Genomic DNA, 5,244 nt, shown 5'->3' on the forward strand with positions numbered 1-5,244 from the left:
TTCATTCTTTGTTCATTCTATAGTCTCTTACCCTTTGTCCATCCCTTCATTCTTTGTACCTTTATCTTTGACCTTCCTTCCTTTCATTCTTTGTGGCTTATTATTCTTAGTAGCTCATACTCTCTGAGTACTCTTGTGTAGTTTAGTATATATAAGTGTACAAGATCAGACTAGTCCTGTAGTCTTGATCTTGTCTACTCTAGGTAGTCCTGTACTCTTAGGCTTACTCTATATACTCTACTCTTGTCTCACTCTCTCTCTCTGCCTGTTCTGCAAGTTCTGACTACATTCTAGTACTTGTGTTCTGTATTTCTGTTGTGTAGGATAGTTGTAGCCTAGGTCCCCTTACTGAGCCTTTGAGTCCCCTCTATACTGTTACTGACATCAGATTAAGACTACTCATTACTACCCTACAACTCTCTTTTGTTTTGAGTATTAGTACTCACTGTTGTGTCAATCTCTTTTCTTTGTCCCAACCCTTTTACTAAACCTTATCCATGTATATATTGTCTGGCAGGTGAGTGTCTTACATTCAAGTAGCCAGTCCTTGACCCTGGCCAGCTAATCCTCCTGCTTAGGACTGTCTACACCCTTTACAAGCCTTCTGAGCTCTCAAAATGGTTACAATTGATGACTCCTTGTCCTCCTCAGGTTTAATAGTGAGCAATTCACCAGAGGAGCCAAAAACCTGCCTAGAAACCTGGTAGTTAGTTAATGTAGCTTTAAGTAAATTTAAAAATGTATAAAACATACTTATTCCACCAATTAAGTGTGTCCTAAACCTATAGAGACTTACAGTCTTTGAAAAACTTAAGAATAGTGTAATAAAACACTTTGAAATTAAAATTTTCATTGACCTTGCTAAAGGTTTCAAGTGTTGAAATAAAAAAGCATGCCTATCATATCAAAAGTATTGTTAGTGTTGCTAGATTATATTACTATTATAGTCTGAGTACTTACCTGGACACATATGTAGGCAATCATCTCTAGGGTGACAGACTTTACACTTACAATCTCAGCATTATTTGCCTGTGTTGTTTTACCTTTACTACTAGGCTCAGTATCTACAGAACTTAGGCTTGTAAAGATCAGCCAAAGGCACTATAAAAGAAGTATCAGTATTTGTAAAGAATAATAGGAGTGTACTTACTTTGACAAGAAAACAGTCTCAGAATAGGCCCTTGTCCATTACTTCTGGATTGTATAACCCTTCCTCATACAGGAATACAGGGAATGACCTATGTGTAATTGGGTATTTTTTTGACTTTACATTGTCTTTGAAACTATACAGTAAGGATATGAGTAAGAGCATTCATTTTTTGTTTGACTTCATCTGTTAGTCTACATACCTTTCCTTACTACTGTGTGTATGTAGGAGTAGTATTGGTACAATCATCTACAACAATTGTGGATAGTGTATACCTCTACCTATCTTACTTGGTTGATTGTCAATTGGTGGTTCTGGCCAGCCTTCCTTGAGTACATAGTAGTGCCCCCTCTGTTTGAGTGTAGATGTGTTATTACTACAACCTTGCTCTGCTTTCTTGTTCACCTAAAGTAAATAGAATAGATTAGTATTATTAGTGACTACAGAATACAGTGTGTAATAATGAAAGTCTGATGACAGAGATGGAGAATGAATTCTGAGAGAATGAAGATAGATAGGGATAGTACACACACACATACATTGGCTGTAGAGTAGACATTGGCTGCAAAGTTATTTTGTCTGTCAACTAGAGTAGAACAGTAAGGAATGTGATAGAATGGATAGGTGCAACTTTATTGTGTTATGTACATACCTCAACCTAAAGTGTCTTAGCCTCTAGACTAGAAAGCACTTTATAATAGGCCCTCTCATTAGAAAAGAGCACAAGGACACTCTTATAAACCCTGAAGAGAAGGTCCTTCTCTTCTTCACAATTGACACAGAGTTGTCAGTAATTGCTAGAGGAGCAGAATATAATTAAACTTATACATTTGTAATAACTCTCTTGTAAAGTTCTATGTCCTTAGTGTTATAGTTTGTAGCTGTCACTTCCATTCTTGAATACATTTCAAGAGATTCAACAGCTATACTATAGTTTATAGTACCTGGAATGTTAACCCAAAGGTTAATGTTCTGCTTGATAGACTGTAAGAGTGTAACAATTGCACTACCTGCACATTTGTGCAACATGTGTTGTAGGTGCTTGTGGGTGTTTTCCTTTTTGTTCACTAGACTACCCTGTATCCTACTACACGTGTATATACATATATAAAGGGTTTTTGAGCTAAGGGTTAGGGGATTCTTTCTCCTTCTTGGTGCTCAATTACTAGGTTATCCTAGTCAGTAGTTGAGTGTGCTGGTAAAGAGAGAATCTTCGTGTAAGGCTAGTATACCTATCCTTACACATTTTTGACTGAACCCACCTTTCCATAAACCTGCTGGGCTTTGACAACCAGAACTGAGGGCTTGATCACCCCAATACGTTCCTCACATTGCCCAGTACTCCTTTGAATTCAAAGAAATTAGTGAGTAGTTTGCAAATCTAAATTAGAGACACATATACTCTCACTATGGCTACTAGGATACTCAGAACACTCAAGGGATGTGAACAGATTGTTCCCCTTGATGCAGAGAGACCTCCTTGTCAATATTGTAAGAGGCAAGCGTCATTCAGAAGTGCTGAAGAGCAGCTATCCCTGAATGCAGAGAGATTCGAAACAGTGCACACTACAGATTTTGAATTAACAGAGCATGCAGACAACAGACAACAAGATTATCCATTGAGTACTGAACACAATGTGGCCACTGAGCCTCAGCAGACAATCCTGGAAGGGCCCCCAAGTCCAGAAGTTGCTATTAACATGCTAGAGAATAAGTCCTTGTCTGTTACAGGCTGGAGGCAATCTGATGACCCTTTGCTAGGTGATAAGTCCTTGTCTACACTAGGCTGGAGGCACCCTGATGAACTATTACATACAAGTAATGTAGAACAAAGGCATGTACCTGTACCAGTGCATATTGTTAGACTGATGTGCACTGTAGAGCAGACACCAGTGAGTGCTTACCTTACTGGGCTCACAGAAGTAGATAATAGCAGTACAGAGAGTGTAAACACTCAGGAAACTGGCATTGAGGATTCTGTCAGTAAGAACAAGGGTATCAGTAAAGGAACAATGCTTTCCTTACAGCAGGAAACGTTCTAGAAGGCTAGAAAGACATTCAGAAACATCCCTAGGCCAGAGACACTGAAAGCCATGAGTAGGCTAGCCAGTCCATTCAATCAAGGAATTGATATTGAGGAATTGAACAAGAGAACTCATAAGTACAATAGTATGCATTAGGAACATGAAGGAAACATTGATTTGGACACAATCGACCCATCTAAACTAACTAGAGACAAGTTAGCTAAATGGATGTATCATAAAGTACATTGTCAACACCTAGAAGCTACTAAAGGAATGCCCAAACGATTGGAAGATGCTCTACTGTTTGAAAGTACACGTTCTTAGAAGAAAGATCCAGGTAAACCTGTACCTAGTAATAAGAAAAGTGTAAGAGCGAATAAAGGAAAAGCTCCAGACATTTGTAATTACAGTCAGGTAGAACTTGACAGGTCCAGCAAAGCAGATTCCAATGTACAAAGAATGTATTTTCAGGAGATAGAGTACAGACAAAATGCAGAATCAGGACAATGGAATTTCAGAAATGAAGGCTACAGTAAGGCTCCCAGAACTCCTCAGGAATTACTGGTTCGTTTCAAGCAAGAAACGTATTGCCCTAAGATAGAAAATCAAGGCAAGGACACATACTACAGATACAACACTCTAGTAGGGCAAGGAGACACATTGCAGAATGAAATACCTGCATATATGCACCATCATACTGATGTTCAAGGATTGACACATACACCCAGTGCAAAACACAATATTAAAATGAACAGACTGAACCCAGACATGATACGTACGGTTCTGGATGCCTCTAATGACAGTGAAGACGAATCAGAAACTGCAAAAGGCAAAGAGAGCAAGGAAAAGAATTTCCACTACAGTTCTGTACCCCTTATCAAGTGTAGCACAGATAGGAATAGCAAAGGCCACAGAAAAAGAACCACACAAGATACTGCTGAGCCACAAAGCATGAATACACTGCAGACAAATAGATTCACATCAGTGAGACCCTTAGACAACCTTACAAGAAAGAGTTATGTGAATTGTGTGATACAGAGAGCAGAAATTGTAAAACAGTAGGATCCTGACTCAGATCCAGGCAATAGCTCTTCAGATTCTTTGGATTCGAGCAGATACTCGAGTTCTGACGATAGCAATGATAGTGATACATTATTCGAACCTACAGACATTGATTCAAGCAACTCTGAAGGTACTAAGAAGTGTAAAAAGCTTGCCAAGAGGAAATGGAACAAGGAACTTCTGAAATTGAAGATACAGATGCAGAGTGCAAAACCTATCGTTCCTACAGTTTATTCAGGTGAACCTAACCTTCAAAGATACACTAAGTTTGTCATGGAAGTCAATCAGTACATGAAGCAATCAGGATTACATTATTTCCCTAAAGAACAAGTGGGAGTACTACCTAATTTCATTAAAGGACAAGCTATAGACTTCTATCTACAGAAAATAAGTATGAACGAATCTCAATGGACCTTATCACAATTCTTTAAAGGTCTAATAGACTTTTGTTTCCCATCTAACTTTGCAGAAATGCTTAGGAAAGAGTTTAATACAATGAAACAAGGACACAGAGTCATACAGGAATATTTGTACAATCTAGAAATGAAAGCAATCAATCTAGGTAATATTTCTGATAGAGATTTGACTAGGAGAGTATGGGATGGACTTCATCCTAAGTATCAAAGGCAATTACAGTTGGATTGTTTGAATCCAGACACAGTTTTGTATGAAGAATTCAAAGACAGGCTTGAGAACATTAAAAAAGCAAATGAAGCTGTTGGAATTAAATGGCATACAGATACTAGAGATTGATTCTATCCTCAGAGTAACAAAGAAGACCATTGAAAAGACAGATGGAAGAAGAATGACCAGAGGAACTATAGGAATGACAATAAGAATTGACCAAAGGACAGGAATTATGATTATAATTGTAATAATTGTAACAGGCAGTGTATACAGTCTAACAGTGTAAGTCCTAAAGAGAAAGACTGATCTAAGGACTACAAACCGAAGTACAAGGATACCAGGCAGAATAAGCAAGAGAACAGTAAGAAGACTTATTCTACAGGC

The sequence above is a fragment of the Fomitiporia mediterranea genome (genome assembly GCF_000271605.1).
Source record: "Fomitiporia mediterranea MF3/22 unplaced genomic scaffold FOMMEscaffold_14, whole genome shotgun sequence".
Classification (NCBI taxonomy): Eukaryota; Fungi; Basidiomycota; class Agaricomycetes; order Hymenochaetales; family Hymenochaetaceae; genus Fomitiporia; species Fomitiporia mediterranea.